Source organism: Pongo pygmaeus, chromosome 4, assembly GCF_028885625.2.
Source record: "Pongo pygmaeus isolate AG05252 chromosome 4, NHGRI_mPonPyg2-v2.0_pri, whole genome shotgun sequence".
Taxonomy (NCBI): Eukaryota; Metazoa; Chordata; class Mammalia; order Primates; family Hominidae; genus Pongo; species Pongo pygmaeus.
The window spans coordinates 144,676,159-144,691,903 of NC_072377.2; the positions used below are offsets into that span (position 1 = coordinate 144,676,159).

General features: G+C 45.3%; 1 protein-coding gene across 1 annotated transcript in view; it reads left to right on the plus strand.

Annotated features, from left to right (window-relative positions):
* Nucleotides 1-15,745, plus strand: part of PURA (purine rich element binding protein A) — a 65,914-nt gene that overhangs the window by 49,140 nt on the left and 1,029 nt on the right. Inside the window, exons 2-5 of the transcript XR_010126439.1 lie at nucleotides 10,143-10,259; nucleotides 10,459-10,580; nucleotides 11,413-11,591; nucleotides 15,502-15,726. The gene's annotated coding sequence lies outside the window, so the exon portion shown is untranslated. The remainder of the gene's footprint in view (nucleotides 1-10,142; nucleotides 10,260-10,458; nucleotides 10,581-11,412; nucleotides 11,592-15,501; nucleotides 15,727-15,745) is intronic.

Here is a 15,745-nt window from a genome sequence, read left to right on the forward strand (position 1 = left end):
GGTTTTTTGTTTCTCTTGGATAAAACAGGAAGGGCAGGGTTCCTCTACGCCCTGATCAGTGATTGAGCCGCCAGCCCCGGGCCTCCCTCTCCGCACTCAGAAATGTGGTGCTCTGTCGCCACCTGGTGGACAAAATAGACGATGCCGCAGCGGCCCAGCCTCCTGCGTCTGGGGTAGGATCCAGAAAGCGGCTTCCTTCAGGCAGAGTCTAATAAGGAGGCAATAGGTTTGGGTGACTTCCTGACAGGGGGTAGGGGGGTGGGAGAAGCAGTGAAGGGTGGATGGGGAACTGCTGCTTGAAAGTCAACTGACTGGAGAGCGACAATGGCCCCATTGTGACCAGGGCCTTGACCTCGATTTCCTGCCACTCTCATCTCCGGAGTGGCATCACCCGGGTCTGATTGGACGGGAGTCCGCTCCGTGACAGTGGGCGGGCTCCGGGGCTGGACACTCGGCCTTGGGCTCCCCAAGGCCGGGACGCCCGGCTGGCCCAATCCCCCAGGAGACCCAGGGAAGGCGGATGGGGCAAGGGGCCGACGCCTCTCAGAAGTCGTTTCCTCCTTCCTCTCTACCATCCAAGTGTGGGGGCAGGCCGGGCGCGGGGGCTCACGCCTGTAATCCCAGCACTTTGGGAGGCCGAGGCGGGCGAATCACTTGAGGCCAGGAGTTGGAGACAGGACTGGCCAACATGGTGAAACCTCGTCGCTACTAAAAATACAAAAAAAAAAAAAAAAAAAATTAGCCGGGCGTGGTGGCGCGTGCCTGTAATCCCAGCTACTTGGGAGTCTGAGGCAAGAGAATCACTTGAACCCGGGAGGCAGAGGTTGCAGTGAGCCGAGATCGAGCCACTGCACTCCAGCCTGGGCGACAGAGCGAGACTCCGTCTCCAAAAAAAAAAAAACACCCGGGTATGGTGGCGCATGCCTGTAATCCCAGCTACTCGGGAGGCTGAGGCGGGAGAATCGCTTGAACCCGGGAGGTGGAGGCTGCAGTGAGCTGGGATAGCGCCATTGCACTCCAGCTTGGGTGACAGAGTGAGACTCCGTCTCAAAAACAAAAAAAAAGCCAGGCGCGGTGGCTCACGCCTGTAGTCCCAGCATTTTGGGAGACCGAGGCGGGCGGATCACGAGGTCAAGAGATCAAGATCATCCTGGCTGACACGGTGAAACCCTGTCTCTACTAAAAATACAAAAAAATTAGCTGGGCGTGGTGGCAGGCGCCTGTAGTCCCAGCTACTCGGGAGGCTGAGGCAGGAGAATGGCCTGAACCCAGGAGGCGGAGCTTGCAGTGAGCCGATATCGTGCCACTGCACTCCAGCTTGGGCAACAGTGCAAGACTCCGTCTCAAAAAAAAAAAATGAGGCAGGCACAGCCTTTGAAAGGCTGTGCAGCCTCGTGGTCAAGGCCTGGGATCTGCAGTGTGTGAGGTGTGGCCCCAAATTAGTTCTGGGATCCTTGGACACAGTCTTCAGCATCACCCACTTTTTAAAAGAAATGTCACGGGCATGGTTACACATTCCCACTGTAAAAAAAATTGCACAATACAATGAAAAGCTGAAGATCCCCCCCTTGACCACATTGACCCTTCCTCAGGTACCTACTGTTGTTAGTTTGTGTTGTTGTGTAGTTAGTGTCAATGTGTACACTGACCTCATTCAATTGTATTTATATTTGAGTGTGTACATATGAAAATATATAAGCTCACGCCTATAATCCCAGCACTTTGGGAGGCTGAGGCCGGCAGATCACCTGAGGTCGGGAGTTCAAGACCAGCCTGACCAACATGGAGAAACCCCATCTCTACTAAAAATACAATATTAGCCAGGTGTGGTGGTGCATGCCTGTAATCCCAGCTACTCAGGAGGCTGAGGCAGGAGAATCACTTGAACCCGGGAGGTGGAGGTTATGGTGAGCTGAGACTGTGCCATTGCACTCCAGCCTGGGCAACAAGAGTGCAACTCTGTCTCAAAAAAAGGAAAAGAAAATGTATAATTTGGTGTTACTTTGTGGGCCTCAGTTTTCTAATCTGAAAATTGGGATGACAAAGATAGTAAACTGTAGAGTTCCTGAGAAGGTTGCCTGAGATCATTAGTGTGCTGTGTTTAGCACTGCACTTGGCACACGGTGTCTGCTATTATTGTTGTCATCACTACCATCTTTATTGTCATTATCATTGGGCCCCAAACCTAATTCTGACATCTGAATAGATGTCCTTCACAACCTCTACTCCCCCTTCTCCCTCCTTCCTCCTAACAAACTGATAAAAACCTGTGTTCCCTCATGCCTTTGTTTTTTGAAGAAGGTATAAAGAGCATCTGGTGTTTTCTGCATGTTCTCCCCCTTCCCTCCAGGTCCCTCACTCCATCCCCTTCTTTTCCCTCCCATATTTGACCTAGATGCAACCACTCACCCCACTGCAGAGACAGAGAACCTTCCCATTCTCAGCCAGAGAAAGACGTCCGTGGCCTGAATGGTGCTGCTGGACCCACAGTGACTCTACATAAAAGCTGTCCCTAGGTAGGGGTAGAGCTAGTGGCTGAAGTGGAGCAGGTAGCATCAGAGCACCCTAGGGTGCAGCCAAGGGCAAGTCATCCCACCTTTCTGAGCCTCAGCTTCCTCAGCTGTACAATGGGGCTACTAAAAATAGCTACTGCATTCAATTGCTATAAGGATGGCATAGTGCCTGAAAAGGGACCTGGCGTTGAGAAAGCCCCTAATAAATAGTAGTTATTATTATATTGTAAAACAAAGTGTCATGTTTATTTAGCATTTTAAGTTTGTAAAGGAAATTACCAACATCTTTCTTTTTTCAAAAAGAAACAAAAGGAGCTAGTCTTTCCACCATGGGGAAGAAAGTTTGGTTTTGATTTATAAGTCTCAGAAGAAAGGTAGATGACTTTACCTGGGCCTCTGTGGAAGCATCCAGATGCCACTTCCTGGAGCTGTTGCTGGTCCCTCTGTATTGCCTGTGTTTTGCCATATTTTAAAATTATGTATATACATAGGCATATATTTGCTGAACAATTTGCAGATAAGTTGTAGACACTTTGACACTTTACTTCTAAAACTTTAACATATAACACCTAAGAATGTAGGACATGTGATAAGCATATATTATTACACCTAAGAAAGTTGACAATAATTCCCAAATGTCATCTAATGCTCATCCATTTGCAAACTATCCCAGTTAAAAAAAAAAAGCCTTTTATAGTTTTTTTATCCATAGTTGTATTTCTAAACTTTTGATTTTGAAATAATTATAGATTTATAGGAAGTTGCAAAAATAATAGTCTCCTGTACCCTTCTTCCAGTGTCCCCCAGTGGTGACATCTTATTACTTAAAAGTAATTTTAGTTTTTGCCATTGAAGGTAATGGTAAAAACCGCAATTACTTTTGCACCAACCTACTATCAACTAGACTACAGACATTATTTCATTTTCACCTGCATTCATTTACGTGTGTGTGTGCGTGTGTATATATATCTGTGCTCTTTTATCCCATGTGTAGATTCGTGTAACTACCACCACAACCAAGATAGATAGCTGTTACATCATCACAGAAGAACTCACTAGTGACACTTCTTTGCATTCACATCCACTCTCACGTCATTCCTCCTTGTCTCTCTTTCTATCCACTGGCAACCATGAATGTGTTCTCCATCTCTGTCATTTTGAGATCGTTATATACAGGAAATCACATAGTTATCTAACATTTTTTCTTTTTTCTTTTTTCTTTTCTTTTTTTTTTTTTTTGAGACGGAGTGTTGCTCTATCGCCAGGCTGGAGTGCAGTGGTGCAATCTTGGCTCACTGCAACCCCCGCCTCCCGGGTTCAAGCAATTCTCCTGCCTCAGCCTCCCGAGTAGCTGGGATTACAGGTGCGCACCACCACACCCAGCTATTTTTTGTATTTGTAGTAGAGATGGGGTTTCACTATGTTGGCCAGGATGGTCTCAATCTCTTGACCTTGTGATCCGCCTGCCTCGGTCTGTATCTAACATTTTTATATTGAAATTTTCCACCAAGAATAACACCCTTAAGGTCCCTTGAAGTTGTTGCACACATTCCTTTTTATATGGCTGTACCACAGTTTATACAGTTTATACATTTACCAGTTGAAACACATTTGAATTGTTTCCTGTTGTCGGACAATTATAAAGTCACTATAAACATTTGTGTACAGGTTTTTGTGTGAACAGAAATATCATTTCACTGTGGGAAAATACCTATAAGTGGGATTGCTGGGTTGTACGGTAAGGGCATATTTATGAGAAATAGCCAAACTCTTGCAAACTGACTGTACAAATTTTGCATTCCCACCAGCAGTGTGAAAGCTGCAGTTTCTCTGCATCCCTGCCAGCACTGGATATTACCGCTTCTTTTGTTTTTGTGCTTAGGATTTTTGCCCTGCCCCACTATAGGTGTGTAATGGTACCCCATGTAATTTCTTTCTTTTTTTTTTTTTTTTTTTTTTTTGGCAGCGTTTCACTCTGTCGCACAGGTTGGAGTGCAGTGGTGCAATCTTGGCTAACTGCAACATCCACCTCCTGGGTTCAAGCGATTCTCCTGCCTCAGCCTCTTAAATAGCTGGGACTACAGGTGTGTGCCACCATGCCTGGCTAATTTTTCTATTTTTAGTAGACTGGGTTTTACCACGTTGGCCAGGCCAGTCTCACCCACATGACTTTTAAAACATAAATAAGACCAAGTCATAACCCTCTTTTTTTTTTTTTTTTTTGAGACAGGGTTTTGCTCTGTTGCCCAGGCTGGAGTGCAGTGGTGTGATCACAGCTCACTGCAGCCTCAACCTCCTGGGCTCAAGTAATCCTCCCGCCTCAGCCTCTCAGCCTCACAAGTAGCTGGGACTACAGGTGCACACTGCCACACCCAGCTAATTTTGGGGTTTGGGGTTGTATTTTTTTAGAGATGGGGTTTCACCATGCTATCCAGGTGTGTCTCAATCTCCTGAGCTCAAGCAATTTGCCCACCTCAGCCTCCCAAAGTGCTGGGACTACAGGCATGAGCCACTGTGCTCGGCCTATAACCTTTCTTAAATACTTCAAGTGGCTTCCCATCACACTCAGAATAAAATTCAAACTCAGAGGGCCTGCCAGGCTGCCTCTCCTGATCTCTTATGCCTCTGCCCCTCACTCTGCTCCAGCCACAGTGACTTCTTTGTTTCTCTAATGCCCTAAGCTTGTTCCTCCCTCAAGCCTTTCACCTGCGGTTCCCTCCACCTGGAATGTTCTTGCCCTGGGTATACACATGGCTCAGTTCCTCATTTGGTTGTCTAATGTCAGCTCCTCAGAGGCCTTCCCTGGTGGTCAAAATGAGCCCCATCCCTGCGCTCACCCTCAGTTCCCTTATCCTGTTTTATTTTCTTCATAGCACTTATCTCTCCTTGATATAATATTATATCAATTATTGACTTGCGTCCTGTCTGTCTCCCTATAAGGACAGGGCTTGGCTTTTTGATGGCTATCTCCAGTGCTTAACACAGTGCTTGGCATATAGGAGGCAATAATATTTGTGGAATGAATGTGTATGGGAAACCTCTTGTAACCCTCCTGTCATCCTTTTGGCCCACGTTTTACTCGGCCATCACTGTGGCAACCAGGTTGGAGCAGGTAAACGCACCGAGGCTCAGCTGCTCCACACGGCTCTGCTCTTGCCTTCTGCTGGGGCTTCTCTCTGGACTCCAGTACTGCAAACTGGACGTCTGAGGACGTTAACCCCTTGGGAGTAACCCTGGGCCCTTGGCGGCTGGGGTTGGTGGCTATGTGCTTTCTTCTCTGACACTCAGTGGACAACTAGGAGGTGCACTCTACACTGCTCCTCATCACATCCCAGCCGGGTCAAGCCCCAGCTGCCCACAGTGGTGACCAGCTCTATAACACACCATGGCGCTGGCTTTCCCTTGTTCCTACTTCATTCTCCCCAGTCCCCTATTCCTGCTCCCTGGGATCATGTCCTGAATAAACTTACAAGCATGCTCTTTCTCTGCTTTCTCTACCTGTAAGGAGGTAGCAGGGATAGAGAAGAGCCCAGGTTACATTAGAACAATATATGAAACTTATAGACTAGTAGGAGAGACCAATACAACAAAATTTAAATAACTACAGGTAAAGAGATGGACTTTTCAACAGATGGTGTTGGAATAACTGAATATCCATATGGAATGCAATGCATCTCAATCCTTACTTCATACCATACTCAAAATAAATCAAAGAACTATTAAAAAAAAACCTATAAAACTTCTGGAAGAAAGAAATTCTGCCAGGCACAGTGGCTCACGCCTGTAATCCCAGCACTTTGGGAGGCCGAGGTGGGTGGATCACGAGGTCAGCAGTTTGAGACCAGCCTGACCAATATGGTGAAACCCCATCTCTACTAAAAATACAAAAACAATTAGCTGGCCATGGTGGTGGGTGCCTGTAATCCCAGTGACTTGGGAGGCTGAGGCAGGAGAATTGCTTGAAACCGGAAGGTGGAGGTTGCAGTGAGCCGAGATTGTGCCACTGCACTCTAGCCTGGGCAATAAGAGCAAAACTCCATCTCAAAAAAAAAAAAAGAAAGAAGAAATTCTTCATGACCATGGGGTAGGCAGAGATCATAGAAAGAACTTACTATAAAAGGAGGAAAAAGACAGCATTAAAAAGATAAATAGGTAAGTCATACACTAGGAGAAGGTTGTGTAATACATATTTTTGACAAAAGATTTCTATCTGGAACATATAAAGAAATCTTATAACTCAATAATAAGACCCCAACCAAAATAAAATATGGGCAAAAAAAATTTAACAAATACCTCAAAAAGAAGACATACAAACATCCAATAAACACACATGAAAAGTTGCTCAACATTATTAGCCATTAGGGAAATGTAAATTAAAATCACAATGAGATAACATCACACACTCATTAGAATGGCTAAACTTTAAGAGAATTGGTAATAACGTGTTGGTGACGATGTGGAACAACTGGAACTCTCATATATTGCTGGCAGGAGTGTGAACTGGAACAGTCACTTGGAAAAAAGTTTGGTGGTGTCTTATAAAGTTAAACATATATTTACCAATGCCCAGCAATCTCCATTATAGGTATGGTTTGGATGTGATTTGTCTGTGTCAAAACTCATGTTGAAGTTTACTTGCCAGTTCTGTCCACTGGGGAGGTAGGGCCTAGTGGGAGGTGCTCGGATCATAGGGGTGAATCCCTTATGAATAGGTTAGTGCTGTTGTCCTAGTAGAGTGTTTTTTGTTGTTGTTGTTGTTGTTCTCAAGAGACTGGATCAATTCTCAAGGAATGTATTAGTTCCTGAGCAAGGGGTTGTAATAAAGTGAGGTTTCTCCTCCTGTTTGATCTCTCTTTGCATACGTCTGCTTCCCCTTTAACCTTTTCTGTCATGTTTTGACCCAGTACAAAAGCCCTCGCCAGAAGCCGAGTGGATGCCACTGCCACTTGAACTTCCCAGTCTGCGGAACTGTGAGCTACACCTTTTTATAAATGACCCATCTCAAGTATTCTGTTACACCACCACCAAATGGACTAAGACAAGTATTTATCCAAAGGAAATAAAAATGTATGTCTGCACAAAGATTAGTACATGAAAAATGTCAGAGCAGCTTTATTCATAATAGCCAAAAACTGGAAATAGCCCAAGTATCCATCAACAGGTGAACAGATAAATTGTGGTATATTCATACAATGGCTTACTACTCAGTAATAAAAAGGAACAAAGTAGTGATAAGTGCTACAACATGAATACAACTCGAAAACTTTATAATGAGTGAAAGATGCCAGATAGAAGCATACATACCATATTATTACATTTAAATGAAGTTCTAGAACAAACAAAACTATTTTGATTGGCTGGCCTTGAAAAGGTGACATTTGAGCAAGATCTGGATGTCAAGAGGGAGCCAGCTATGGCAAGATCGAGGGGGAGCATTCCAGGCAAACAGCACTACAGGAACAGGATCAGGAAAGAGCTTGTTGAGCTTGGGAACAGTCAGCAGGCCACAGTGACTGGGTGAAGTAGCTGGGGCAGAGAATGGTGGGGGACAGGGTGGAGAGGTGGATGGGAGCCAGATCATGCCGAGCCTTATCAGCCCTGATAAAGTTTTGGAATTTGATATGAATAAAATGCAAATCCCTCATAGTTTCGTGGGGGCGGAAACACATAAGCAAATAAAGGCAATTCAGGGTCATGGGTGATATATTTGGGGAGTGTACAGGGAAAGAGGAGTAGTAGGCAGTTTTACCTAGGGACATCTGAGAAGGCTTCCCAGAGGAGGTGACATTTCGGCTGAGACTGGAAGAGTAGTAGAAGAGGGGAAAGGTCATTCTGGTGGAGGGTACTGTGCCTACAGAAGCTCAGAGACATGTAGCCTCAAGGAACATTCAGAGACCTCAGCATAATATAAGCCTAGTTGGAGTGTTCCCAACTAGGAGAGGGAGGGGCAGGAGATCTGAGGCTGAAGAGAGAGGCTTTGAATGCTTTGTCAGACTTGATCCTGCAGGGAATGGGAAACCCCTGTAGAATTTATAGTCAGGAAGTATCAGGGCCATGTTGACACTTCAGATCAAGACCTCCAGATTGGCAGGCAGAGGGCAAGGCCACTGGTTCTAGTGTGAGATAATGGGGAACTGGGCCTGGGAGTGAGCAGGGGTGGGCAGGGCAGGGAGTAGAGCCAAACTCTGCTAAGCAGTGACTGGGACTCTCCCAATTGAGGCAAAGCTCTCCAGAGCTTGAGGCCCCAGAGGGCCATAAATACTTTCATGTGCATCTGCTCCCTTGGAGGGCTTGTCACACCTGAAGGCTCCTAGACCCTGGCTCCCAGGGATTCAGAAGCGATAGGTCTAGGATGAAGCCCAGGAATCTGCATACATAAAAAGTGACACTCTCCACTCTGATGCGGGTGGACTCCATACCTTCCAGGCTGGGGAGGGGAGGGGGCAGGACAAGCACACTCTCATCTGGACTGTGGCTGAAGCAGCTCAGAGAATCAAAGGTAGCATCTGAAATAAGGACCTGGATGCACTGGGAGCAAAGGTGGTTGTGTGTCTCCGTTGCTGCAGCTAAAGAATTGCAGTAGAGTGGCCCTGGTCATCATGCAGAAAAATGACTCCTGATCACCAGTCCAAAGAGCCACAGAAATAAGAGATGGGGCCATGATTGGAACATAGATCTGCCGTTTAACCTGTACCTTCTCCTAGGGTGCAGACAGGGGGGCAGGAAGGGGATTACTAGAGGCTGCAGTAAACTAGAGAACAAGCTCTGTGCAAAGGAAGCCTCTCTTACCATTCAGCATCTCAACGAATTAACCCTCACAACAGCTCTATGTGGTTGGTCCTATTATTATTCCCATTTTATAGATGGGGAAACTGAGACTCAAAAAGGTTGAGTAAGTAGTGCTGGGTCCCAAGGTGAGGACACAGGGGAACCATGACTGGAACACAGGCCTCTGGACATTCCGAATCATAGCATTGCCCTGTGTCCCCTTCAGTGGGAAAAGTCACTTCATCTCTTAATCTTAAATGATCTTCCAAGCAAGAGGAGGGGACAGGAGGAGTATAAGCTTTCTTTGTCCCATCTTTTTCAGAAAGTATCTAAGTCCTTCCTGTGTGTGTCTTCCAAAGATACAGTACCAGGACCTAGAGAGGCTGAGATTTAGAGCCTCATGGTGCAAACTCAATTGTAGGGTCCTAGCCAGGAGTACTCGCCTGTATATTCTAAGAATCTCACAACAGTGCCACATGCCTCAGCTTTATCCAAGCAACAGAAGGAGGTGGTGGAGGTGGTGGTGGCAGCAGCAGCAGCAGCAGCAGCGGCAGCAAATCTGTCCCCAGTGCACTACAGTACTGTTTTGCTATGATGAAATACACATGGCATATGGCTACAAAGTTACTATCTTGAGAGTGGATAGAAATGGGATTTTTCATGTGCCAGATTTCACTTCCCTTTCTGAAACAATTCTTGTAGTAAACAGAGGTTTTCTGATTTTGCTAAGATCAAGAGGATGGGAATTCCTTTACACTTTTAAAGTAAGACCATTGTCTTGTAGAGTTTCAGTCTGTTAATGGTGCAAATGTTTTCTAAACATGGACGCTATTCTGTGTTCCTCCCTCTTTCCTTCCAAAGGCTACGACACGAAGAGGAGCTGCCAACACCAGATGACCAACTCCTTTCCGGTTACGGACCATCCCCGTGATGAGACCTCCATATGTTGTCTGATGGCCGCAGTTCCTTGGCAAATGGGTGGGGAAAAGGAAAGTTTTGTTGAGTGTGGGAGGCCACAGGGTGGAGGAGGCCAGGAAGGACCAGAAAGCACATAGAATGTGACTTTGAGGAGGAGAATTATTTTGAACCATGTCTTGTGTGCTGACAGCATAATGATCATTATTAGGGCTTCAGATGTAACATGAAGCCCGCCCTGAAGTTAAATTTTCCTTTTCAGAGAAGCGTGGCCTGTCAGCCCAGCATCAGATGGTTCCATGCCGACCTCCTCCATGGCTGGGGGTTGGAGTGCCCCAGCTGCTGCCCCCCTGGTAGCTTTCATTAAAGGACTTTGCTTTTTTGGTAAATAAGGGCCCCATTTTTCTACCTTAGTCTTTGAAAATCAACCTGAGAAACACTCTGTGTAAGTACCACGGATGTATTTGCAGTTTTCTACACATTTAGTTTCTGGGGTTTTTTGTTGTTTTTTGTTTGTTTGTTTTTTGAGATAGAGTTGCCCAGGCTAGAGTGCAGTGGCATGATCTTGGCTCACTGCAGCCTCCACCTCCCAGGTTCAAGTGATTCTCCTGCCTCAGCCTCCCGAGTAGCTGGCATTACAGTTGTGTACCACCACGTCCAGCTAATTTTTTGTATTTTCAGTAGAGATGGGGTTTCACCATGTTGGCCAGGCTGGTCTTGAACTCCTGACCTCAAATGATCGACTGCCTTGGACTCCCAAAGTGCTGGGATTACAGGCATGAGCCACTGCGCCCGGCTGGCCAACTAGTTTCAAGGTTGCTATCTGGAATCCTACCTCCCCAGGCACCCTCCTGGTCACAGCATGACCTCCAACAGAGGGGCAGATCTGTGGCCTTAGTTGTGCCCAGACAAATTTAGTTTGGCTTTCATGGTATTTTGAAATTGGTTTTCATGTCAAAATCCTGTTTGCTGGCTTCTCTTGAAAAACCAGAAAACTTGGCCACATTGAGTTATATTCCTGACTGTCAAGTGGCTGGATCTGAATGAGTAGTGCTCCCTTTGCACAGAGCGTGTTATCTGATATGCTTCAGTCCCTACCACTTCCCACCAACCCCCGCATCCACACCCCAAGAGAAAATATGAGCTAAAAGGCAGATACAGATATAGGTGTTCTGGTCTTGACCCTACCACTCATTTCCTGTGACTCCTTGAACAGGTGTCTACATCTCTTAGGAAGAAGAGAATAATGAGATGATGTATGCAGAGCACTGGCAGAAAGCCTAGCATAGAGGAATCTGAGGATTCGCCATGCATGCTTCCTGGTATAGAGTACTAGTTCTTGTCAATGGCACAGAGACTTGAGGACTGTATATAAATGGACACACCTACTAGAAGGTAAGCTTCATATACACAAGGACTTTAAAAAATCTGTTTTGCTTATTTCTACATCCCCAGGGCCTAGTGCAGTCCCTGGCACATGGTAGGCCATAGGCCCTCAGTAAATGTGTTGAATGAATATGTGGATTTAGTATTTCCCTGACTTCTTATTTTCTTATGTCATGTGCTAAGTCATCGGTCCATTTTAAAAATATAAATGCAAATAGACTTATAAGCTGATTATTTCTAATTCATATGTGTTGAATTTATTTTCTTAATTACTGAAAAGATCAAAAAGCAGGAGGATGCTTCATAGTTGACAGAACTTCATTGCCTTAGTCATTTGACTCACAGCCTGGGAGAAAAATGTATTCTTCTTCTAGGTTGATTTTCTAAGATCACTATCAGAAGGCCAGGCTACTTCAGGAATCAGTGCTTCAAGTCAAAATTAAAAACACATGAATTTATGTGATATCTCTTGAGAACGCAAGTTGCTGTACAAACGCATTTGAAGCATTAAGTGCTCCCTGACGCCCTTTCCTCAGAAGTAGTACTTCCAGAAAGGAGAGTGCATTTAGGTAAAACCAATGGCAGGTTCTATGCGATGATGTCAACATGGCTCAAACTCTGAGTGCCAGAATTTGCTTCTCATTAGATACAACTTTTCTGGAAACACAAGAGAAGGTAAGTTGATTTCCAAGTGAATTCAAGCCTATTGGAGTATTACATTACAGAACCTTTCAATAGGAGGAGCTTTCAGGAGGCTTGTGGTTTCACTATTGGTGGCCTGTAGGGGTCAGTTGTGTTTTTTGTTTGCTCAGCATCCATTCCTCCTACTTCTGGTAACTAAACTTGAATTTTCCTTGGGAAGCCATTCTTCCACACTTTCAACTGTGGGATTTGGGGGAGGCTGAGTTCACCCCCAGCTCCAGAAGAGAACATGGAACCAGCCAATGTGTTACATCCCCGGGCCACGGCCACACATTCAAGACAAAAGCAAGTTACCCAACTAAGCTCCTGACCGGGCGCGGTAACTCATGCCTGTAATCCCACCACTTTGGGAGGCCGAGACAGGTGGATCACTTGAGGTCGGGAGTTCAAGTCTAGCCTGGCTAACATGGTGAAACTCTGTCTTTACTAAAAATACAAAAAAAAAATTAGCTGGGCGTGGTGGGGTACACCTGTAATCCCAGCTACTCGGGAGGCTGAGACAGGAGAATTGCTTGAACCCAGGAGGCAGAGGTTGCAGTGAGCCAATATCATGCCACTGCACTCCAGCCTGGGTTACAGAACGAGACTCTGCCTCAGATAAACAAACAAACAAACAAACAAATAAATAAATAAATAAATAAAAACTTAAAAAATAAAAACTAAGCTCCATTCTAGAGCTTTTAGAGTAATAATACTAAGGTATTATTAGGAAAGAGAAAGCCTTTTGTCTGCTGAGACTTTTCACTGAGAATGAAATTCTGACACCATCATTCTGAGAATGAAGACATGCAAAGAAAAGAGCTGAGAAAGAAAGAAAGGGGAGAATCCTGGTGACAGTGTTTGAATGCCTGGATCCAGCTATATCTGAAAATGAGACTCATCCCTGGATTTTTGGCTTCATGAGCCAATACATTATCTCTCCCTCTTTAAGCTGATTTGAATAGTGCTTCAGCACTTGCAGTGGAGAAATTCCTGACAAGCAAATTGGAATTTGAAAACATAGGTCAGAAAAAGAGCCAGAAGGGCCGGGTGCAGTGGCTCATGCCTGTAATCCCAGCACTTTGAGAGGCTGAGGTGGGTAGATCACTTGAGCCCAGGAGTTCAAGACCAGCCTGGGCAACATGGTGAAACCCGTCTCTACAAAAAAACAAAACAAAATACACACACACACACACACACACACACAAATTAGCTGGGTGCGGTGGTGTGCACCTGTAGTCCCAGCTACTCGAGGGAGGAGAAATTGAAATGAACCAGAGGCCAAGTCTCAGTGAACTTCTCCAGTGCTTTAAACCTCTCTATACTTGACTGAGGGAGAATTCTGATAGTATTTGTGATTGAGCCTGGGAGTTCCACAATTATATTGTTAAATTGGTGCAGACTTTCATTCAGTAGAGTTACTGAGGGCCTGCGCATGCCATGTACCAGCAAGTGGACAGGCTTTCTCATTTTCAGGAGGGATTGCTTCTAGTCCCTGGTCAGCCCTTCTTCACCCTTTGGGGCTACACCATTGTCTTCTGACCCAGCCTGAATACTGCTGCCAAGTGATTCTTCCCAAACACTGCATTCCATTCTCATTTCCCACTTCAAGGAACTTCAGTGGTTCCCTAAGTTTTCATATTGAATCTATTCTCATCTGCTCAGTCCTTAATAAAACTAATACTAATAATAAAAACTAAGTTTAAGGCACTTACAATGGGCCAGGCATCGTGCTTACATTTCATAGGTTGCTCAGTTCATCTTCAAAATGACACTATAAAGCAGATATCAATCTTATTCCTATATTTTTTGGACGAGGAAACCAATGCACAGAAAGATTAAGTAACTCACTCAAAGTCACATGGTCATTATGTGGTGATGGAGTCCAAATGCAATCCTGTCCCTCTGGATCCAGACTCCATGCTCCTCCCAGAAGATTCTACTGTCTCAAAAGCTCTCCCACAGTCTGCTCCATCTCTATCTTATTTCCCACAACTCCCCAGTTTCCACAGCTCAGTTAGGCTGGTCTTATAGCTATGCCCACCATTACCTAATTTCATTGTCTTTGCTTTTTTTGTTTAATCATGCATCCATTCATTCAACAAAGCATGGCTGATCTTACACTATACTGATAATTTCATTATTATCTTTGCTCATTCATTCATTATCTAGCCAGTAAATATTTACTGAGCCCCTGCCCCAGGTGCTCAGATCACTGCCCTGACCCAGAATGCTCTCACCTACCACCTCTCCAAATCCTATCTTTTTTTGTTTTCGTTTTTTGTTTTGTTATTCTGTGACGGAGTCTCGCTCTGTTGCCCAGGCTGGAGTGCAGTGGCACAATCTTGGCTCATGGCAACCTCCGCCTCCTGGGTTCAGGCGATTCTTCTGCCTCAGCCTCCTGAGCTGCTGGGATTACAGGCATGCGCCATGACGCCTGGCTACTTTTTGTACTTTTAATAGAGATGGCGTTTCACCATGTTGGCTAGACTGGTCTCGAACTCCTGACCTCAAGTGATCCACCCGCCTCGGCCTCCCAAAGTGCTGGGATTACAGGCGTGAGCCAGCGTGCCTGGCCAATCCTATCTTTCAAGGCTCTGCTACAGACCCTTCCTTTCATGTATCCCACCTTAGCCAATGCAGCTGGCATGGCCCCTCTTTCCATGAATGCTGCGGGCACGGAAGGACATGACATAGTTTAGCATTCAATTTCACAGCAGCCTAGCAAGGTCTCACACTGTCTTATCTTCCCATCAGAAATCGGATGCCTGACCAAGCCAGGGCACATGCTCCTTCTGTATCCATCAGTCTTTAGTGTACATTAGGCATCCAAGAAACATTCTTTCATCCAATTGTTCAGAGAACAAATGTGGTCCAATAAAAATACGATGGTTTAAAAAATGGCCCTTTAAAAAATATTATGAATCTGGGTTCTCTTTCTTTGCCCTGGAATTCACCTAAAGTTTATGATAGTCTTGTGAGGTAGGTATTATTATCTCTGTTTTACAGATAAGGCAGAGACTCAAAGAAGGTGACTAACTTGGCCAAGTTCACAAAATGGATAAATCTCAGAACACAGGCTCCCAATGACTGCACCACGTTGCCTCCACAGTCCTTGGACAGTTCTCCCGAATGAACAAATATTGAAAATTCATTGTAACTTCTGTGACTAATGGACTTTCACAGCAAATATGCTTGGCCAGGACCTTGTACCCTGACATTTTTCTTTTATTTCCAGGAATGGAAACCCACACTGCTGTTGTGTGAAGAAACCTGATGAAACTCCAGCAACTTCTACATTTGGCCTGCTGCTTAGTCCTGGGACCTGAGGTCAAAATCATAGAAAAGAGCCATGTGAGATACATTCCCTGGCCTCATCTCTGTTCTTGGATGCTGTCAGCAACACTCCTTGAGTTTTTACCCACATAATAACACTTTCCTCAGCATGGATGTGGAGGTGGGGGTGAGGAATGTTCTATTTT